Here is a 24,218-nt window from a genome sequence, read left to right on the forward strand (position 1 = left end):
TGTGTATTTTCTTTAGTCTCATAAAACTTGGTTTCTTAACACATACAAGAAAAAATTGAAGAGCTCTGAAAATACTTTCCATTAGCTTTTTTTTTCCTGGTTTAAATTATGACATTCTTATTCCAGTGGCTTTCCTGACTGCAAATGGTGTTTACTGGAAGTACGTAAGTGCATATGTAATTTTAAAGTAAAGTAGTATCTTTAGATTAATAATTTCTTTTAATTGAGTCAAAAGATGAAACACTGAGAGTTCTCAGCTCCTTTCTGGACTATCTGAACAGTATCTGAGTGATGAGATACTGCTACATACAAAATGTGCAGATCCCTAGATCCCAGGTCTGTGAAAGCTGAGGCTATGGATGTGAAGAAGACTGTGCTAGGAGGGGAAGGAGCATTTTAATATCCTCTTCTTTGTCTTTCATGGACTACCTGGGCTCTTCTTGGAGACAGCTGATGCAGCCCACCTTTGATACAACCCCTGACCATGGCTCCAGTCTGATTACAGTGTGGTAGGTTGTGTCTGTATGTCTGTACAGCCCTTATTGAAATGGTATCAAAATATTTCATGGGCAAATTAGGTCTGTAGTGTTTTCTGGTGGACATCAGGATCTTTTGAAGCATTTCTGAAGAAGGCAGACATTATTTGGCATCATTGTCCTCCCTTTTCTTTCCACTGTATTAACGTACAGTAACACATAGTAAACAGAATGGTAACAGTAAACAGAATGGTTTTGCACGATGCTCTGAAAAGAAGGTTAACCCAGTGCCTGGAATATCCTCTGACAGTTTAGCTTGCAGCTCAAGAACAGTGCCTGTAACTCACACTCCTTGTACTGGGTTGTGGGAACTGCCCTGGTAAAGTCAGGAACAACTTATCAATGATAATGAGACCAGTAATGCAACTATACCCAGAGAAGTGACCAACAGTCCTGGAAACTGGAACTGGGATTTTGAAATGATTGTGAGCATGGATGAGAAAAAATTGAGTCCAAGAACAAAGCAGTAAGAGAAGTCCCAGAGTTCTGGGAGAACTGCCACTAGGAAGGTAAACTGCTGCATCTCCTTTGCAGTGCAATAGTTACCTGTGGTTGAACTTCTTGCCTGTATGTGTGCTATCTGTACCATGGACCATCTTGTCTTATTAGTATGAAAGGAATTTTGGCACTTTAAAGGCCTAATTAATGAAAGTCTTGTTGGGGCATGCAGTGGGAAGAGACAGTTATACTTGTGGATAGTGTTTAGTTTTTTTCTAATTAGGAGATGGGGCAATAAGCCTTGTGATGTTAATTTTTTAGAGTGGCCATGTAGTTTTTTTGGCTAAGCAAAAAAGAAAAGTTGCTTAATTCTTAAAATGGGTAAGACATATAATGAGAAAACTTTAATTTTAAAATATTTGGCATATGTGTGTAATATGCTGTCATGAGATAAATGCAAATGAAATTAAACCAAAACATGACAGGACACTAAGTTCATTGGTGATATATATCATCTTTAGCTAATAAACACGTCAATTAAGCAGGCTGGGGATAAAGAATATATCAAAGAATCACTTTTTGGAAAGGTTTCTCAAGATGATGTCATCATGAAAATAATTTATCTTATTTCTATCCCACTGGGTAGAAGTATGGAGAAAATCCTCTGGTTTGATAGCATAATTTTGGATTTTACCAGTAAATATGGTTATTTCAGACTTCATTTGACTGCTAAAGAAGCAAATCCAACATAAGTTTTAAACATCAGAAGTCAGAAACTTCACTAAACAACAGGATTCCCAATTAGTATATGGGAACCTCAAAGAAGATAAAGCAAATGCAGGGGTAAAATATTAGAAGGAGTATTGTTTACATCTGAGTCACAAGTTAAAGGCAGTGCACACCATGTTGAGCAAGAAGCAGCAAGTGGAGCTGTCTTCTTATGGGAGAAGATAGCAGTCCCTCAAAATACTGCTCCCTGCTTCTCAGATTTATCTCAGTGCTTCTTGGACTGAGGGAGGTGTCTCTCCTCAGAATGAGAATGACTTTGTACAGTAACACACTAAAATGGAAACACTGGTTCCAGTGACAGAACTGGCAGCATCTGCTCAACCTTTTGAGGAGAAGCCTCCTATGGACGCTGAGGTGCCAGGGTTCAAGGTGCAGAGCTTGGCCTGGGGATGGGCAGGCTCTCTGAGTAGCTTCTTCTGCATGTGAGACCCCAGCTGGACTTGCACAAGCCCCCCATGACTGACTGTGCCGCAGGCAAGGCTTGGCAGCAGGGATTTTTCACCAGGGGCCTCTTTAGGAGGGGCCTGCCCAAGGAAAATCCTGTGTGAGGCACATGTTTATGGACCCCCAGGAGCTCTGGCCTGCTCTGCCTCAGCATTGGCCTGGCATGACTGGCATGGGAGCTGCATGGAAATAGACCAAATACGTTCATTAATGTGATTGTTGGATAAAAATAACAGCAACTCCTAAACTCAGTAATATGAGGAGGCACTGAGAGGGCATTATGTGTATTTGCAAGAAGAGAAGCATGAAAGCCTGAGACACTCCACTTGTTAGAGTGGAGTGCTACACATGCCCTACCAACTCCAATCAGCTCAGAAGGAAACACTAGATCCATACTCATCCTTCAGGTGCTTAAAACTAGGTTAGAGGAGCTTGTGTCCATGTGGGCTGCCCACACTCCTTAAGAGGGGCTGCAGCACTGCAGGCTGCCTGTGCTTGTGCCAGGCACAGGTAGGGATGGGGCTGGCACTCCACTTTCTACCATGTGTGGAAACACCTTGGCAGCACTTGTGTGAGGCATGAGCCTCTCCTAAGTGCCCTACACAATCAGCCTTGAAGCAGGTAGTGATTCACCTCCTACTCGGTCCTTTTAAAAGATTTTCTCTCACTTAGGATGTGTTCAGCATTTGGGAGAGACTGGAATAGGTAGTTCCTTTGCTAACCTTAGTCCTAATGGAGAAAAACAGGTTAGCAAAAAACAGGTTAGCAAAGGAACTTCCTGTGGCTGGGCCATCTGCTCCTGGCGGGGCAGGAGGTATGGACTGGTTCCACTTGGTCTGGGGGACATTTGAGCAACTTGAGATGAGGAGTTGAGGTGAAGGAACCTCTGGCTTGTGGGACATTTATCAGAGAGACGCTGCCAGGATGAAAGGCAAGGATTCCCCACACTTTTTATAGCATTTTCCATGTCCCTTTAATTTTTTTAAAATTCTCTTTCCTAAAATTAACATTCGCGCCAGATGTTAAGGAACGTTTCTCTTCTATCCCTCTGTTCCCTGACAACGTGCAATTGTTTCCCTGCGGTCAGCCGCCTGCCAGCCCCGCTGCCTTTGCAACGAAGCTTTTACAGAGCCTGTGTGACAGGAGAGCAGGGCGCGGTGGCACTGCCAGGGCTGGGTGGCCCTCTCCTGGCCACACCTGGCCCATGCGCTTGTCACACACCCGGCACAGCCCCGCACCCGGCCCGGCCCCGCGGGGCAGCAGCTCACACTGCACACGCCAAGAAAGCAAGAGGGTCAGTCTGCTTGCTTTGGGTTAAACAGAACGCCGCCTTCGTGTTTTATGTAAAAGCATTTTGTCTAGGGGCATCCTAAATACAACCCAAGCTTGTGGTGTTTTCTGGGGTCCCCTGTGGCAGGAAGGAATAAATTAGACTCCATGTTCTTAGAAGGATATATTATATTATATTATATTATATTATATTATATTATATTATATTATATTATATTATATTATATTATATTATATTATATTATATTATATTATATTATATTAATTATTTCTAAAACTATACTAAAGAATAGAGAAAGGATACTTACAGAAGTCTACAAAGAATGATAATGAAAACTCGTGACTGCTACTAGTCCCGAAACAGCTGATGGTGATTGGTTATTAAGTCAAAACAATTCAAAGGAAACCAATCAAACAACCACCTGTTGGATAAACAATCTCCAACCACAATCCAAAGCGGCAAAACACAGGAGAAGCAATCTGATAATTATTATTTTCTTTTTCTATGAGGCTTCTCAGCTTCCCAGGAGAAGAATCCCAGGCAAAGGGATTTTTCAGAAAATATGACAGTGACCAAAGCTCCCTTATCAACTGCAAGGTGGGGCACTGCTTGTCACAAATCAATGTGTAGCAGTATGTTGAACATCACAAGTAGGATCCAGGTCATGTAACTTTGGTCCCTCAGGTATTTTGACATCTGTTCCAAGTCAGCATCCTTTATAGTCACTCACTTGGCCTCCTTCACATTCAGATGCTTTCTAAGGGTGACTGTGTCTCAGCACCAGAATATAGTCAGGTGGCTTTCCTCCTTCCTTGTGAAAGCCTGGCTGTCCTCTTATTTTCCACAAAACACCTATTCCAGAGAAGGTCATACTGCTTTAGTGTAGATCATAGCAGAAGTGGGCCCCAAATCTATTTAGATAAAAGAGATTTTTGCCACAGTTAGAATTATTTCCCTTACTTCCTCTCTCCCCTTCCTCTTCCTCCTGTCCTTCCACCATCTCACTGAGCTAGAGCCATTCAGGGCTGGTAAGCTTTCTCTCTTTTCTGGAAGCATGGCAAATTCTTCCTGCCTTGATTTTAAATATTTAAGATGAAAATATTTGAAATACTGTACCCTGTCACCATATCTTTCAGAACGGCTGATGAGTCACATAGCAGAAAAAAGAAATCCAAACAGTCATCAATGATAAATTGCTGCTGGAGTTTGCTGGTGACAGAAAAGATTGTGCAGTGCTAAATAATGGAAAGTGTAGGTCACTATTGCAGTGTAATCAAAATTGGTTGGTGAAGTGATGAAATTCAGAGGTTTCTGAACCTCACATGTCATGTGTCTGTAAGAACACAGGAATTGTCACAGCACTGGGAACTGAGAAGCTGTGACTGTTCCCTGTGTATCTTTTGTTACCAGGTGTACTCATTCAGTGCAACCAGAGTCAAAAGCACCAACATGGCCCACCAACTATGAAATTAAACCATTTCCCCTTCTCTGGCCTGAGCAGGGGTGTGTGTACAACTCCACACCCAGTCTTGCTGCCCCTGGCTCCATAAGGAGCTGGAAAAATAAAGCAGTTATTAAAAAGGAAAAAAAAAAGGAAAATCAAAGCAGAAGAAAATCAGAGAAAAAGAAAATCAGAGAAATGGAAAGTGTGCTTTCCTGATGAAAAAGAGGTGTCAGTTCATATCTCTTCTACAATAGAGGGTTAAGGCTGTGAACAAAATTTCTAAGAACTTGCATGAGAACAAAACTTTTAGAGTTCTCAGACCTGTAGGATATAATGAGCTGCGAGGATTGGAAGGGGAAGTAAAAACATTCATATTGAAATAAAAAGATAAATGACATGCCTGGAAAAAAGAGGATCTAAAAAGGCATACAGTAACACCCTGCCATGAGATTGTTAAAGGCTGGTTGGTACCTAGGAGCAAGAAGCAGCTTTTCTTGAGCATTTCAGAAGTGTGTGATGCCAAGCTCTCACTAATTTGTCACTGACATTTTTACACTTGAAGTTAACTATGAACACACAGCATAAATGGATAGCTGATGTGAAGTTTTGCTAGCGTTGCAGTTGCTTGGTAAGCCTAGGACAGAAAGAGCTTTGGGAGCACTAATGAGCTGAATGTATCACTCTCATTCCCAGCAAGGTGATTACTTCCCACAGAGTAGGCTCACGTTATGAAAAGACTGACAGTATAAACAGACCAGACTTGATCTTGATCAAGAGCCAAGCCCTTAATCCAGGTTTAAAAAACACATGTATGTGCTCCCCGTGAGAGGCAATTGCAGCCTGCCTTGGCAGCAGCCACCAGCGCTCAGCTGCACGGCTGCCCCAGGCTGTGCCATCACATCTCCTTGGCTGCAATGCTGCTACAGCTCCTGGCTCTAACAGGGCACCCTGAGAAGAGCCACATCAACTAACAGCATGTTAAAACGACTCCACGGTACTCTGCAGCCTTGGAAAAACATATCAGGCTGGCTGATGGTGGCTAGAGCCTGGCAGAGGAACATGCTTACATTTGCAAGTTAGAGCAATATTCTGCTGTAAACATTTAATAGGACTAATAGCCACTGCTACAATGAGAAACAAATTATAACACTTGGATATTTATCACAATGCTTTTCTTGCAAAATGTGCTAATATCTTTTGTGCTAGTGGAATTATGGAAATGTGCTAGTGGAATTTTTTTGAGATTAGTACAGCTATTTAGAGGTTCCTTTACAGTTCTTCATATTTACCTTCAGGAGAGGGCCATGAAACTCCTGAGATGGTGAGATCTTCCCAATACTGCCTCGTGCTCCTTATATGTTGGTTTGCTCCAGACTGAATCAGTCTTGTTAGCATTCAGAAACACATAATCACAAAAATGATTATATGTAGGTGCTTTATTGAAGAGCTCTGGGTGTCAGGGGTAACAACCCAAATCTGACTCCGATATGCATTTGGGATGATCATGTTTTTATATTCTATCGTTATATAACTTTCATGTTAATTATTAAACTTATATTGTTCTATTGTATACATAGATTTCAACCAAGCATGGCTCCTCGTGGCCCCCTTTTAAATTTCTAACATCGTTTTTCATGATTCTTCTTATGATTATACAATAATTATATTTAATTACTAAACAATCATCACATCTAACAATTATATCATTTATCATACTGCTTACACAGGTGCAATGATCTGGCAAAACACAAAGCCTAACATTTTCAGAGTCTATCTTTAACATTTTCCAGGGCCCCACTATCATTATCCCCCCTTTGAAAGCACTTTCACTTCACTATAGGTGTAAATGTTTTCACTTGATACAGTCCTTTATTTCTCAATTTATACTTGACGTTCTTCAAATCCATGGTTGATGTAAACGTTGTCGTGGATGCTATCACGAACTGGAGAACCAGAAGATGGTGGGCATGGACCTTGTGTCAGTGCCTTTATTATTTTCTGGTTCCAGGATGTTTTTTTCTCTATCTCTCCTTTTAAGATGCTGTAAACTAACCAAATTGCTAAGAATACAATTAGTAAGATTATCACACTCTCAATGACAGATTTAATCCATGAACTCACATTCCACCCTAACCCTTTAAAGATTTTGCCTAGCCAGCTTGTAGTTAAATCCTTTTGCTCTTCTTGTGCTTCATGCTCTATTTGTTTCAACTGATTGATGTCATATTCTACATCTGCAGTTACATTTGGGATGTGGACGCAGCAATGATCAATCTGTCCCTTTAAAAATCCACATACTCCATGCTCTTTCAGGAGTAACAAATCTAAGGCTAATCGATTTTGTAAAGTCATTTTTGTGGTGGCTTTTAATTGTACATTTAATTCTTTAAATGCTTCCCGGGTGACTCTTGCCAGTCTATCTACCTGACCTGTAAGTTTGTACAGCATCTCTCTACTCTGATAGTTTGCTATAGGACCAAGAAAAGACTCTAAGGCCCACCTGAATTTCACCCCACTAGAGGGTTCTTGCCAAGTGTCATCTAGATTTTCATTGTCTAGAACTTCTTGTCTTGCTCTTATCTGCAGAAGTTCATGTTTTCCGTTAAATGGGGACTTTTTCCAAATTGGACATAAGGTTGGGAGGCCTAATCTCCTTTACTTTCCCATCTACAGGCAGATGTGTTGTCCAGGTACCACGGCTTGTTGCCCATATAAATTGTCCTGGACTTCGGACTGTACTCCTGGTACATCCTACAACTGCTTTATAATTCACTCTGCCTTGTTTATGTTTGATCCCTCTGCAAGCACAACCAATTTGTAGGGCTATTCCCAGGGGAGGCATCTGTTTTATCTCTGCATCATCCAAAGTGCAGTCATAAGTTTTATTACATGCCCACCAACTTACTTTGTCTGCCCTCATTCTGCTACTGGTGGCAGTGTTCGTTATTGCTGGATCTGTTCAATTCTCAGAGCCTTCCCACTTGATACACCAAGGGGTGTTTGCCATATATTGGAATTTTTGAAGTATACTCACAGACCACGCACTGTCCCAAGGCTCTATCTGATCTTTCTGATCCTTGGCCTCACACTTCCATACCAGAGTGGTTTCTGTAACATTTTCTATAATCTTTTTATAGTGTGGCAAATAGCATTGCCATTGTGTGATGCCTCCCAACTCTCCCATAGGGGTTCCTAGTGTGCCATCACTTAGAATACAGTCTTTCTGGCTCATAGCTTTCATCCATGTTCCTATTTTCTCCCAAGTTTCCTTGACTACTTGCCTCGACTTGGGTACCTGTTTGCATGCAATTGTTTTGTTCTTTTGTATTTCAGGTAGTTTTGATGTTATGATTCCCCAATTTACTGGGTCTCCTGCTGCCTTTGGTATTGGCAGACAGGCAGTTATTCTACTGGTGTTTTGCATTTTGGCAAAGTCTTTACTAATCCAATCATTACATTCTCAGCCCGAACTGCATTAGAAACTTTTATCACCTGTGTTTCTGCTTGTACCTCTCTCTTCATTCTAGAATGAAGAGTGGTTAGTTGATCTTTTTGCATTCCACATCCCAAAGACATTAATGACCATAACATTGGCACAATTACTGATAGCATTCTCAAAGCAATTAAACACATCTTATCTGCAGCCTTGTTGGCTCCACAGTTTACACAGTCTGTGATCCAGGATGGATTTTCTTCACTCTGGTATAGTGAATCCAGGGGTCCACGCCAGCTACTTTGACTGCTGTAAAGGTGGTCAGCAGTACCTGGTGGGGTCCACTCCACTTTTCTTTCAGCGGTTCTTCGTTCCAGTTCTTGATGTAGACCTCATCTCCTGGATGTATGTTATGAACTGGATTCTCGAGAGTCAGTGGTCTATTCCACGCAAGGATGCTCCAGAGCCGAGCTAAAGTTTCCCCAAGAGATAGAACATAATTATACACTTCCTGCTTTCCTGTGATGTGTACATTAGGGTTAGGCTCAGGAGATTCATATGGCTTCCCATACAATATCTCATAAGGACTGACTGACATCCCACTCCTAGGCTTTATCCGAATCCTCAGTAGTGCTATTGGCAAAGCCTGGGGCCACTGCAATTTGGCTTCTTGGCATATTTTACTGATTTGCCTTTTTTAGTGTCTGATTCATCCTCTCTACCTGTCCACTTGACTGGGGTCTCCATGGTGTGTGGAGGTCCCAAGTTATCCCCAGCAATCTACTTACCTCTCTTACTCCTGTAGCTATGAAATGGGGCCCCCTATCTGATGATACCCCTAGGGGTACCCCGAACCTGGGAATAATCTCCTGTAGTAACCACTTAACTGTTTCCTTTGCTTGGTTCATGCGACAGGGAAGGGCTTCTGGCCATCCAGAAAATGTGTCAACCCCCACTAACAGGTATTTGTATCCTCGAGTTCTTGGCAATTCTACAAAATCTACCTGCCAATAGTGTCCTGGCTCTATTCCTATCTGAATTCTTCCTAGCTGTGCCTGTCGCCTAGCCACTGGGTTGTTTTTCAAGCAGATATCACATTTTGACATTACTGATTTTGCCATGGTTAACATCTGTACCGAAATTAAACTCTGCTTTAGCAATTTTACCAATGCCTCTGCACCCCAATGACATTCGTTATGTTTAATTTGTAGAGTTTCTCTCATTATCAAGGGGGGTGCCCCTATCTATCCTTGTGCAGTCACACACCATCCTTCTGAATTCTTTTGTGCATTTAGCAAACGTGCCAGTCTCTCATCTTCTACTGAATATTTTGGTTTTGGAGGCAAATTGAATTGGGATATATTAAGCTTTAAAGGTATCAATGCCATTGTTGTTTGCACCTCTCGAGCAACCTGTCGGGCTGTCCGGTCTGCCTTTCGATTTCCCTCACAGATTTTGGAGTTTCCTGATTGGTGTGCTTTACAGTGTATAATTGCCACTTGTTCAGGTTTTTGTACTATTTTTATCAATTGCAGGACTGCATCTTGATGTTTAATGTGCGTACCTTGAGAAGACAATAGTCCCCTTTCTTTCCACAGTGCTCTGTGTACATGCACCACTCCAAAAGCATATTTTGAGTCAGTCCAGATATTTACCCTTTTCCCTTCACTTAATTCTAGTGCCCTGGTTAAGGCAACCAGTTCTGCCTTCTGGGCAGATGTATGTGGTGGTAATGCTTTTGCCTCCACTACTGTAGTGACTGTTGTTACCTCATATCCAGCGTATTTGGTTCTGTTTTCCATGAAGCTGCTCCCATCTGTAAACAGCTCCCACTCTGGCTGTTCTAGCGGGACATCTTTCAGGTCTTCTCTTGCTGAATAGGTGTATTCTATTACCTCCACACAGTCATGATCTAATGGGCCTTCTTCAGCTGTGGAACCTAGGAACAAAGCTGGATTCAAAAGGTTAGTTGTTTTTAATGTGACATCATCCTGCTCAGTCAGGACTACCTGGAATTTTATCATCCTGCTTGGAGATAGCCAATGCCCCCCCTTCTGTTCTAAGACAGTGGTTACCATGTGTGGTACATAGACATCTATGTGCCTTCGCATAGTAAGCTTCCAGGATTCTTGTATCAGCATCACAGGGGCTGCGACTGCCCGCAGACATGGAGGCCACCCGGCACTTATGTTGTCAAGTTGTTTGGAAAAGTAGCCCAGCGGCCTTTTCCAGCTTCACAGACGTTGGGTCGGGACTCCGAGTGCTAGGCGCAGCCTTTCGTGTACAAACAGCTGAAAATTTTAGACAGATCAGGTAACCTGAATGCTGGAGCAGTTGTCAGTGCTTCCTTTAATTTTAGGAAGGCTTCTTTCTGTGGCTTTCCCCAGGTGAATGGCTGCATCTTCTGAGCTTCATACAGGGGTTTTGCAATCAGTCCATAGTCCATGATCCACAGGCAACACCATCCTGCCATCCCGAGGAAGACTCGCAGCTCATGTAAATTCTGGGGCTCTGGAATAGCACAAATAGCTTGGATATGGTTAGTACCTAGTTTTCATTGCCCTTGTGAAATTTCACATCCCAGGTAGGTCACAGTCTGTTGGGCAATTTGTGCCTTTCCTCTGGATACTTTGTAACCTCCCATTCCCAATGAATTTAAAATCTCAACGGTTACCTTTATAAAGGTTGCTTTTTCTTCTGTAGCTATTAGTATATCATCAACATACTGCAACAACAGGTATTGGTCTCTTGGTACTTGCGCATTTTCAGTCCAAATCTCCAGCTCCTTTGCCAGTTGGTTTCCGAATAGGGTCAGACTGTTCTTGTAACCTTGTGGAAGTCGTGTCCAGGTGAGCTGGGTCTTTCTTCCGTTTCCTGGGTTTTCCTACTCTAAGGCAAACAGTTTCCTACTTTCTTTGTCAAGGGGTATGCAGAAAAAGGCATCTTTTAAATCAATTACAGTAAACCATTTATATATCTCTTTTATGGATGTAAGCAATGTGTAGGCATTTGTTACCACTGGATAAATGTCCTTTGTTATTTTATTTATTGCTCTCAAATCCTGCACTAGTCTACAGTCATTTGGTTTCTTTACAGGAAATATTGGTGTATTAAACTCTGATTCACATTCTTCTAAAATTCGGTATTTCAAGAATTTATCAATAATCTTTACTATTCCTTGCCGTGCCTCTGGTTTTATGGGATACTGTTTGACTTGTATAGCCCTCGCCCCTTCTTTTAACTCTACATGCGCTGGTTGTGAATTTAGATTTCCCTGGTATACCTGTCTCCCATACAGAGGGAATCACAGCATCTTCTACCTCCCTAGGGATAGAGGGAACAGGTTTTTCTTTGATCATTAAAATTGAATTGTCTTTGATTCAGGTATTTTCATTATAAGGTCTCCATTTTCAAAGGTTATTACCACATCAAGTTTCGCTAGCAAATCTCTCCCTAAAAGCGGAATTGGACACTCAGGCACATATAGGAACTTGTGTGTTAAAACCTTGTTCCCAAAACACAAATCTAGGGGTTGCAAGAATGGCCGTTTTTCCTCTTTCCCTCTAGCCCCCAACTATTGGTGTTTGCTTGTCCCCAATTTGTCCTTGCAAATCATTTAATACAGAATATGTAGCTCCAGTGTCTATTAGAAATTTGACCTCCTTATGATCTAACTGTATACTTATGACAGGTTCTTGAACCTGTTTTACAGGTTCCACGTCTAGTCAGCTGTTATATTCACCTAAGACCACCGCCTTGGCAACATTTTCCTGCTGGAACTGATAGCCCTGGTGAAACTTGTTGTTCAAGTTGCTTGGGCATTCCCTTTTCCAATGTCCCTCCTGTTTGCAATATGCACATTGATTTAGGCTTAACCCTTGCATGACTGGTCTTCTACCACGACTGCCTCTGCCACATCCCGTGAAATTTGGGTTCCCCTTTCCTTGTATTACTGCCAAAAGATTTTTCTGCTGCCTTTTACTAGCTTCTCTTTCGCGATTATTATATACCTTCCAGGCTACCTCAAGAAGTTTATCCAGATTCCTTAATTCCTCCCCTTCTAATTTTTGCGATTTCCTCCAGATATCATCCTGTGACTGGCCCAAGAATATGAGAGCGAGCTGAACCTTTGTTTGTTCTGTGTCTATTTGGAGATCTGTATATTTCCTTGCTACCTTCTTAAGCCTTTCCAAAAACACAGTGGGAGATTCTTTCTTTTCCTGTCAAACCTCATATAATTTAGACCAATTCATAGTTTTGGGTACAGCATTCTGAACTCCTATTTGGATCCACTCCTGATATTTCTTTAGTCTCATTAGGGTCCCATTTTGGATCCTCAATTGGGAAATTTTCATCTAAAGTTCCTGTTGCGAGCCCGTTTCTGATATCCTCCCTTGCCCTTTCTTTGGCTGCCTTAAGTACCATCTCCTTCTCAGTAGAATCCATCAAAGTATCTAATATTACTTGTATGTCATCCCAGTCAGGATTCTGAGTTTTTATAACCATTTTTACTACTCGTGCCACCTTATCAGGATTTTCTCTATAAGTTCCGGCTATTGTTTCCAAATAACTAAATCTGCAGGAGAAAAAGGCACTTTTACAAACACTGGCCCTTCCCCTCCTACACCTTGTCGCAAGGGAGCGATCACAGTCCTTTTTTGTCTGCCAATGTCTTTTCTACCCACGACCAGGGCAAGCTTTGACCAACTTCGAGTTCTGGTAGTGGGCTACCAGTGTTGCTGATTCATTACTATTGCTATCTTTTTCACTTGCATCCCTTCCCCTCCTTTCTATCACAGTTAGGTTTTGCTCATCTTCCAAGGAAGAGGGATCAGGTGATGGTGGGAGAGGAGGATAAAGAGAGAAAGGTGTACTAGAGGAGACAGGTTCAGGGTTAGGTGAGATAGGGGCAGACGGTGGGATAGGGACAGGTGAAGCAGGTGGGATAGGGCTAGGTTCTCTTGGTCTTATTGGAGCTACCTGTAAATCAATATCTGTATAATTTTCCCTACTCAGGCTTTCTTTCAATGCCAAGTGTTCTAGACAACGTTTCTCACAAACCTCACACTTATCACTTGCAGATGCTCTAATCACCATTAATCCACATTCATCCTGCCATTCTGGCTTTCCCCGTAAATAGAAAAAAAAATCAACATATGGAACCTGATCCCATTTTCCTTCTTGCTTACAAAACAACATTAACTGCGAAATAGTGTTATATTGCAGAGTCCTGTATTTTGGCCATTTTTCGCCATTCTCCAAGACATATTCTGGCCACCATGTATTACAATAATCAATCAACTTAGCCTTACGTAATTCTTCCCCAAAATTACCCTGTTTCCAATGTGCTAATAAGCACCCCAAAGGAGAATTTTGCAGAATAGAGGTATTGCTGCCCAAAATCCCTTTAAGCTTCTCCATCCAAATACACCACAAATGCCATACCTGTAACACTTACGGAATGGCACCCAGGTGATACCACCAGGAATTCCTAAGCCCAACCAAGCATAGCTTTCGCTGTGTCTTATTGGCAGGCAACCAAACCACAGTAAAAGCACCTTACCTCTCTCCCGGGGATGTTCTGAGTGGCACAGGCAGGTCGCGGCCGATTGAGCTCCCCAAGAATCCCTCGGTGCTGGCTTGGAGCATGATCGAGTCGCGAACTCGCTCAGTAGCACTCACGGGGTCCCATCTGGGTCGCTAAAATGTTAGCATTCAGAAACACATAATCACAAAAATGATTATATGTAGGTGCTTTATTGAAGAGCTCTGGGTGTCAGGGGTAACAACCCAAATCTGACTCTGATATGCATTTGGGATGATCATGTTTTTATATTCTATCGTTATATAACTTTCATGTTAATTATTAAACTTATATTGTTCTATTGTATACATAGATTTCAACCAAGCATGGCTCCTCGTGGCCCCCTTTTAAATTTCTAACATAGTTTCTCATGATTCTTCTTATGATTATACAATAATTATATTTAATTACTAAACAATCATCACATCTAACAATTATATCATTTATCATACTGCTTACACAGGTGCAATGATCTGGCAAAACACAAAGCCTAACATTTTCAGAGTCTATCTTTAACATTTTCCAGGGCCCCACTATCAGTCTCACATAGGCAGAGCTATCCTACTGCTGACTTCTCTGGACTGTTGCTGCTGGAGAAAAAGGCAATTCCTACACATCCTGAATTTTGAAAGTCCTGAATTCTCTACTCAGTGAAAGACCCGTAGTTGCTTCACAGACTCTCTTGCTTTTCTGCTTCTCCCATCACCTATTCAGTAAAACAAACCTCTGTTTCTCTCTGGGACAAAGAATGATGAGAGCTGTCAAATGCCCAAACATAAGAAATCTTTGGATTGTGAGGACAAAGAAAGAAGTTGTCAAAATATGCATTACCTTCCTATAGGCAAAGAATCTGAGGTCTAAGAATAAAAAAAAAATCATGGTAATCATTTTAGTCATTTTAGTAATTTCAAAATTACATTTAGGTGAAGTCTAAAATAAAACTCCTCTTTTAGATTAAAAAATCAGTATTTCATTTAAGGATTCAAGAATGTTCATTTTTCCAATATTCTGAATGATTCTGTCAATTTGACTAGAACTTGAAAATAATTTCAGCCAATTATCAAATGTCCTTTTTTGTTTGATTTTTTGCACGCGTGTGTGTGTGTGTGTTTTGGTTTTTTGTTTGTTTGTTTGTTTTTGTTTGGGTTTTTTTGTTGGTTTTGGGGCTTTGGGTTATTTTTTTTTTATCTTTAAAGCAAGAGCTGAAATAGTTCCACTTTGGTGAGACCTCATTCCCTGCAGGTGCATAGGCAGACAGTACTATGCATGATCCTTTGGAGAGGGAAGGCTAATACTTCCTTCATCTTCAGAAAAAGAGAGATGAATACTAATAAGCTGCTAGGACATCCTTTCCCTGACTCTCACTTTTTGTAACCCACTGGGATGTACACAAACTTGGTTGCTACGGAGAAAATAACTTTCCTACTTCACCCTAAGCAACTGCATTTGTTACAGGTAAATCTATCATACTCTGCATTTTTGGACATAGAGAGAATTAGTTGGCTATTTCTAGCTCCAAAACACTGGATTAGACAGACTAAGGGTTGAACTGGATACAACCCCTCTGCTACAGCCCTTAGTAATAACTTTGGCAAAACATAAATTCCACTGCTAGTGCTAACAAAGAGAACTGCAGATTATTTTTCCTAACTAACATATACAGACCTTTAATTTCTCAGAGTCTGACTCCCTGTGGAATTTCACATCACTACCAAAAGAAGATTCAATAAAGCTGTTCAGACACAACCACTGGATCTATTGGTACTTTCAGAATACAGGTTTTTGAAATAAAATGCATTATGGAAACATCAGTTTTAGGATGACAATACAGAAAAGATGAGGTATAACAGGTACAAGTGGCTCCTGGGGAGATTTCGATTGCACACAAGATGAAAATTTTTCACAACACAAACAGTCACTGAAATAATCTCCTCAGGAAAGTCGTGGATTCCTCAACATTGGAAACTTTTAGGATTCACCTGGACAAGGTACTGGGCCATCTGGACTGGATTTTGCCAAGGGTTGGACCAGATAATCCTTGAGGTCACTTCCAACCTGGAATTCTATGATTTTCATGAGATACAGCAGAATTATTTTGCTATTGCTTCATATCCTTAAATAACAGTCTAGGGCCTGATTTGCATTATGAAAGTTGGAATTAGCCACGGGGGTTGCACGGACCAGAATGTTTGCAAGTCTTCCTAGATTAATGAATCTGCCTTAAAATATCTTTAAGACAGACAAAATAGAGCATCCCCTTTGATGGTGGATGAAACATTTGGTCTTAACTACCCTTGAATAATTTTAAGTGCTGAAAAGTTTGGTGATGCTGAGTAAGTCTAAGGCACTTAATTATCTAAACAAGATTCCAAGGGACCTTCCATAGTGTTTTCTGCCTCTTTAGGATAGAAATGCAATTTTTCTCCTATTTCAGCAAATGTCTCCTCAACAACCAATAAAATGTGCAAGCTGGAAGTTAAAGACTGGTTAATGGTCCCTTGACACAATCCTACTGAAGTAAAAGAGTAAAACCAGCAGATGCTGTGTACACAAAAGAGATATTTCAGCTTAGAAGTTATATTTTAAAGAAAACATACTGAAGGCCATGAAGAGCTCTGTATCTCCATGGATGGCAATTACAAAGTTTTTTCAGCAACCATTTTTGTTTGTGATGTAGTTTCCAAGCAAAGGAGATTCTGTAAATCAAATTAATACAAAGCTTTTCTTGAGCTGTAGATGAAGCACTTACTTTGCTGCATATGCACATACCAGCTGTATGAATTTCTTCACTCAAGAATGCCATGGTTCATGGATTTTCATTCCACCTAGTACTATTTACTGTTATTTACTGGTCTTTATTGTGGCTGGTTATGAAAACTTACCAAACACTTTTTATAAAAAGACTGTGGAACAACTAAACAGAGTTTGTAAAGGAAAGTCTCTTTTTTGACTTTTGTTTTTTAATTTATTGAAAGAATGTAAGATTGTTCTCCAGAAACAGTGGATGCCAGGTCTTGAGTTCCCAGCCTCCAGATTGCAGGAGAGCTGGGTACCAGGGACAGTGTCTATGTATTGCACTCTGCTGGTATCATCCCTAAATTTGATGTTTCAAACCTGACTTTTCTACCATTTGTCTCATTAATTATTTGCAATTTGCTGTCAGTGCAAACAGTATTCTAGAGGAAAGGCAAATTTGAAGATCATTACTGGTAGGATGTAATGCAATGTGCTGAATTGTAAACAAATGAGGATTTTCATTAATGAAGTCCTGAAAACCTGAATCTCTCAGGCTTTTTCTTTAAAATGGTCTTCAAACATGAGAAAGAATATGAAGAGAAGGCAAGGGGGGACCTTATTGTTCTCTACAACTCCCTGAAAGGAGTTTGCAGCAAGGTGGGAGTCAGCCTCTTCTCCCAGATATTAAGTGATGGGACTAGAGGAAATGGCCTCTAGTTGCACCAGAGGAGGTTTAAATTGGCTCTTAGGGTAAATTTTTCACTGAAATCATTGCCAAGCATTGGAAAAGAGTGCCCAGGAGAGTGGTGCAGTCATCATCTCTGAAGGTATTTAAAAGACATGTAGATGTGGCACTTAGGGACGGGGTTTCGTGGTGGAATGGGCAGTGTTGTGTTAATGATAGAATTCTATGGTCTTAACAACATTTTGCAAACAAAACTATTCTGAGTCTATAAAAACATCTTTACAGAAATAGACTCCTGGGAAAGGGAGTCATAATTTGAAGAAACTGAAGAAACTCCTGCTGATTTTCTTTTAATAGAAAGCTTGAAGCAGTAAAACTGAAGTCAAGGTTTGCTATTTTTAAGTATTCATTTCTTCACTACATCATAAAAAGAATGTTTTATATAAGAAGAGAGAAAAACATAGTAAATGGACTGAAAATGTAACATTTGATTTCTCATTTGTGCAGATAATATTTCTGTTCTTGTTTGCATCACATGACCAGTGATTAAGTCATTTTGGAGAGAAACTATATCCTTTGCTTTTAAAATAAATGTACTTAGCCACAGAAGTATCTGCCAACAGATGTGGTGCTACTCAATTGCTGGCAATATTAAAAAAAAAAAAAAGTTCATTTCTGGGGTACTTCTGTTTCTAAAACAAGAAGCAACAAGAGCTGGCTTAAATAGTGATGGTTTTGGGAAATCTTAGGGCATGAAGTCTGTCTGGGTCCTCTCTGGTTTATGATCTAACAATCCAGCTGAACAGCTGAGATCCAGCTACCTCTTTCCTGTATGGTTCCTGTTCTTCATCATTCATCTTCTTCATACATTCTTTTTTCTCCTCATCCTTTCCTCTTTCTCAATTTGTGTCTTCATCTGTCCCTACCACTTCTCCACTTGGTACATTTAAAGGCTTCAAGAATAAAAGACACCAGTTCTTACTTAATGTATAAAACTAGCTCTAGACTGTCACCTGAAAAAATACAGGAAGCTGGACATGCTGTAGTGGTCAAAGCACAATTTTTGGAGACATCAAGCCTGGATGAGATACCAAAAGCAGTACACTTCTAAGTAAATTTATTGCTTCTTTTAGGAATTCGTTCCAGTGTTTTCACTTCCTTTCTCAACATCTCTGCCTAATCTTTTATTTGAATCCAGTTTTATTGTAAGTTATACTTCACCACTGAATCTTTCTCTCAAGAAACAAAGACTGCTTTAGTACCTAGCATTTTCCTCTTGTTAAAATAATCAGAGAAATCACATCACCCACTAACTTGTTTTTAGATAAGATAAATAGGTTGAAAGAATTAAGCCTCTCATTATACTGCATTTTCTCCAGACCCTCTTTTTTCCTTTCTCTTCTGTCCTCCAGCCTCTTTTGCTCCATATTCTTGCTCCTAAACTTCTTTTGCTACTGAGTGCATTGAGGATGACTGCCCCTGTGATACCAGGCCAATTTCAGCTCTGAAAAGCAGGAACACACTTGGGCTGGATAGATTTCAGAGAGTACAGCTGAAAAGTCTTCAGCATTTGCAAATTTCTACCAGTTTACATGTTTCAATTCCGCAATTGTATGTGATTTTTCAATGAAAGAAAAAGGTATGCCTCCACATCTTGGGTGAGTTCTCTGCTCTTGGAAAAGTCCAAGTCCCTGCTCCAAAGCCTGCTGACAGTGCTGAAAGCATCACTTGTAAAACCATTTCAACTCTGCAGAACAATCCATTATTTTCTAATTTCAGTACTGAAAACAGCCAGACCACTTTTCTTGAAACTCTCTTTCTCCTGGAGTCTCCAGCCTACCACCCCCCAAAATGCCAAGCCTGAACGCCTGAACAGCCTGCAAACATTCAGCATTTACACTGAAGTAACATGTAAAGAGCAGCAGGGTAGCAACATAATTGAAGTGGTCCAGCTGGAGAAAGATTGTCCTTCTCGGATGCCCCAGCTGGCTATCCAGCACTCCTAGCAGTACGGGGGTACTATCCCGATCTCCGTGGTTCGGGACAGCACCTGAGGCAAACGCTCTGTGCTGTGACAGCAGCGTGACCTTGTGGTAGGACGTGGCTTGGCCTGTGGCTACAGTCAGCAGAAATAAGAAGAGAGTGATCTCCAGCTGTGGTGAATCCAGGTTTATGAGGCCCCAGGGGAAACCCACAACCAAAGAGAACAAGGGAGGGGTTGCAACAGCTTATAAGGAGGGAGGGACACAGGGGGGGGAGTCAGTCCTTGGACAAATAGGGTTTCAGAGGGGAGTGGGATACAAAAGATTGACTTAGGGAAAACCCCAATGGGGATAACTTGAGGGTGGGGCCCCGGCCCCTGAGCCAATCACTTGACGCTCTAGCTGGAAGTTTCTAGAGAGTTCTAGAGAGAAGGGTGGGAGCGCCGAGTGACGGACAGGGCACTGAGGAGGGATTTGAGAAAGGGTACATTAATCTCCAAGGCAACTGGGGAGGAGTTGGGATAACTGGCAGCATAAAGGAGGGAAGGGAGAACCAGGGCAGAACTATTGCATGATAGGGGGAACAGAACAGTCCAACTTATACAGACACAACACAACACATAATACCCATGCCAGTCCTAAAGCTGCATTAGACCCTTCTTTTTGCACTGTCCATTTCCCTTTTCCTAGAACTACTCTTCAGCAGACTTCTGTATGTCTCCTTTTATTTTAGTACTGAACATCTCAATATTAGTGAGTGGAATTAAGGTGATGTATTTATGCATTAAAAACAAAAACCCAAACAAACAACAACCCATCTAGTATTTCTTTAAATATAAGCCCCAAGCATGATCTGTCTGTGAAGGTCTTCTGCTGTCACTTACAGTTAGGCAGTTCCCTTTGCTCCTTGCTTTTCACAAGTATCAGTATCTCTAAAACCGTACAGAGAAATTAATTTCTGAAATACCATTGCTAGTATTTAAAAAATATTTCTAAAAAATTTCTAAAAAATCTGCAAAAAAGCATTATGTGTATTTACTAAACTCATATATTTTAATGGTTCTTGTAACATCTTTATCCATCAATGAATACTGCACAGCACTGAATGAACAAGAAATTGCTGAGTGCAGTGGAAAATCTGTATGACTTTCTTTGTAGTTCTAAAGTTCCTCTTCTGCTTTGCAATGGAAGCAAGTTATTGAGGTCTGCAGGCAGCTGGGAGTGCTGGGACTGCACTTTGTGCCACAGAGGAATACATCAGTCCTGACTGGCAAAGCAGAAGGTGGACTGTGCTGGATAAGGGAGGCTGGAATTGAGCTAAGTCATGTTAAATTAATGGGTAAAGCTTTCAGAAATACCATTTTATACATGGAGCTCTGCTACTTTCACAAGTTGCCCAAAGCAAAATTCCTTAGTTGAATTATTCACTGAGGGCAGAGTGAACTTTTTCCCCCCTGAGAACGGATTTCTAACTTCCATCAAGGATGCATAATCTTCAGCTATGGCACTCCATGGTGTATGAGGTTGCACTGATGCTCTGCAGCCACTGTGTTCCCTGGTAAATTTTGCCAGGACAGTTGTTCTGACAGCAATGAGGCCAACTGTATTTTCCAGTTCCTTGGTTGATCTACATTTTCTGGGAGACACCAGATTGGCACAACTTGTCATCAGCTTTTCACAGACTGGTGAAAAGACGCAGCATCATTTCCTGCCCATTAATCTTTGTGAACCAAACAAATTCAAACAGGAGGCAATGCCAGCCTCTCCCAGAGCATCAGTTAGCACTGCACACAATTAATATGTGACACAGGTTGAGACAGACTCAAGGCACCCAGCACATGCTGGATGTCAGCTCTAACCCAAATGAACAAGATCCACAGCTCCCCTTATGCTTACCATAATGACACCTCTAGTATTCAAGAAGCCCCCAGGAACTCTGCTGGTTAGCTTGACTTCTTGGAAGTGCCATGGAGCAAACTGGTCAAAAAGGCTCTGTTTCTCATGACAGCAGGATATCACCAACACAAGAATCCCTGGTACCTCCCTCCTGTTGGGGTTTGGTTCCTCAAGTGCTCTGAAAAGAGTTCTGCAAGGTGCAAAACTTCCCCCCACAGGGCCACAATTAATGTCAGGATTTGGCTGGAGAAGGTGCATGGATCTTACCCCCAAAACCAGCAGGATTTGCCATCTGCAGGATTTGGCATTCCTGACTCCCTGCTCTTGTGAAGCTCCTGCCTGGGATTACCACACCTCCCTTTCTCACAACTCTGCACCTTCAAGAAGTGGCTGCTCAGTTTTGCCAGCAATACCAGAGCTTAAACAGATCTCCAGTCCTCCAGAGCCTGAGTCCTGCTCTGTGCAGCCACTGAAGCTGAGCTGGGATTGTCCAATTACAAAACATAAACAGAACTTTTAAAACCAGCAAAAGGTGAAGGGAGAAAAGGGACATGCTGGAAAAGCTGGATAGTTTCATTTTAGTTCTGAGTCTGTCACCTCAGTCACTAATTTTTCACCTGTACCCTTGGCAATGTGTTAGCACTGAACCAGAGGCTGTGGATAGAATCAGGTATTAGCACTGTGAAACAGCACTTTTCTCATAGCACAGGCTTTATAAAGTGCTGTAGCAATCCTCAAAATTATATGAGAAGCAGAGAGGCTCTTTAAACAGGAAAGATCTGCTGGGTAATGGCTGCAGCATCAGTGCATGTGCAGAGGAGCTGCCAGGATTGGGACATATCCTATTTAAAGCCTTTGTCACTTGAATATCCACAACCAATTCCAGGGGAAGGGAGAGGAGGATGAGTCCCTTTGCTCAGGAGGGAAGATCTATAAATGATCACAGGCAGGTGGGAGAGAAGAGCTCAGTGATGTTAAAACTGTGCTGAAGAATGGAAGAAAAGGTGGGAAGGGCATCCTGCAGACTGACAAGACAGGTAGGGAGAAGACTGCATGTTGAACAAAGAGAGAAAATCCAGTCCCAAAAGACACTCCTTGGTGTGGGGGGAGTCGAGTGCCAGGCCCTCAGATTACCTGAGATGTGGGAGCAGCTCAGATTGCTAAACATCATGGAGAACTGCACTTCATAGATTTCTTTTTCATTTTCATGCATTTTAATACCAATTTCTGCAATCAATTGTCATAATACTTTTAGAGCATAAATTTCCTTTTTCTTCTGATGTTTATCTCTTATCAAGGCTATGTTCCTCTTGACATAGATCAGTTAGTGACCAACCAGTAAGCTATGGCTTCAGGAACTCTTCATGGTATAAAGGGTTATAAAACGACAACAGAAAAAACCAACACCAAACCCAAACCTTTATTCTGTTTCTTAGGGGAAGAGGCAGACATACAACTGCATATGTATCTACAAAGGAGTGGAGCTCTTAGAAGCTTTTATGACTTCTAATTATAATTGCTGTCATTTCTAGTAAGACTTCTACACAAATATCACTTGATCAATAGGCCTTTATCTGTACAAAACCTTTCTAGAAAATCCTTTATTTGTGTCATTTTTTGTATCATCCCAATTTTGTTTCCAGCTGTGTTGGCAAGATGCAAGTTTGCCTGATTTTCAGAAAGTTGATGGGGGAATATTTCAATCCTGATTTCCACATCAAACAGATTTAATAATCAAAAAATAATTTAAAAGAAAAACTTTTGTCAACTAGGCAACTTCATCACTGTAACAGACACCTTTTTTTTTACCTCAGTTCATAATTATAACATGTGGAATCATCTATTGGGAGATACTTTAAAATGACTGGATTTTATGCCTTCAACAGTTTCACTGAGTAACTCAGGAAGATGCCATGCAGAGGGTGTCCTTTGAGAAACAGTAATTATTTCCTGAGGTCTCTCTGTTAACCTTTAAAGCTTCACCCAGGGGTTTAGAAGCATACAGAAAAGCCCCAAGAAAAAATAGTTCAAACTTGGCAAGTTTTCCCCAACAGCAGCCTGTGAAAGAACCTATTACAGAATTCAATGATGATGAACAAGAGTTCATCAACCACAAATTATATCAATCCAAAAGCTGGCAGAGGTTCCACTTAATGTATTAAAATACTTTTGCTCTCATGAATGGATCATGGGGCCAGGTCACAGAAGAATAATGAGGAGTATAATACCTACTCTTACTGAGCAACCTTTGCACAGCTATTGAGCTTCAAGTGTCAGTTGTCAACGGTGTTTGTATTTTTCCTAAATTGCCTGACTTGACCTCAAAAGCTCCTACTAATTGGACTAAATAAGACAAGGGAGGCTGATGTGAAAATGTGTCTTGGAAGTATATTACAGCTTCTTGTCAGGCTGACAGGAAAAAGCTTTCTGCAAACTCTCAGCAACACTAAGGTGATGTTGCCCTTCCCCAGTATTGAGCTGTTCTTTCCTGTGTTCAGGGCACATCCTGCCCTCTCAGTCCTGCCAAACAAGCGGTTCAGCTCAAGACAGAACACAACCCATGTTCTCAGCCTCGAGCCAGGTTCTTTTGTAATCCAGTCACAGCTCAGACCTTGGCTGGCAGAGACAGCAAGGGCAGGGGTGGGCAGGCAGGAGGTGAGGGGGTGGTACTCTTCCAAAAGGTTTTGTATCAGTAAATATTGTGGATCCATAGGAGCAGGTGTCTAGAGTGAAACATTTGTGCTGAGGATCTGGTGCTTATACTACACCCGTCCTGTATGGGCATCTTTCCAGCTCCAGCCCAGCTTTGCAAACTGAAAGCACATCTATGGCTGTGACACATTCACTGTGCTCCTGGAGCAGCACCAGGAGCACAGTACAACCCTCCAGTTTTTCCAAGGAAATCCAGACTCTGCAACCCATAAGTGCTTTGTAATGTCTGAACTGCTGTGCTGGAGGGG

Source organism: Molothrus ater, chromosome 2 (assembly GCF_012460135.2).
Source record: "Molothrus ater isolate BHLD 08-10-18 breed brown headed cowbird chromosome 2, BPBGC_Mater_1.1, whole genome shotgun sequence".
NCBI classification, from domain to species: Eukaryota; Metazoa; Chordata; class Aves; order Passeriformes; family Icteridae; genus Molothrus; species Molothrus ater.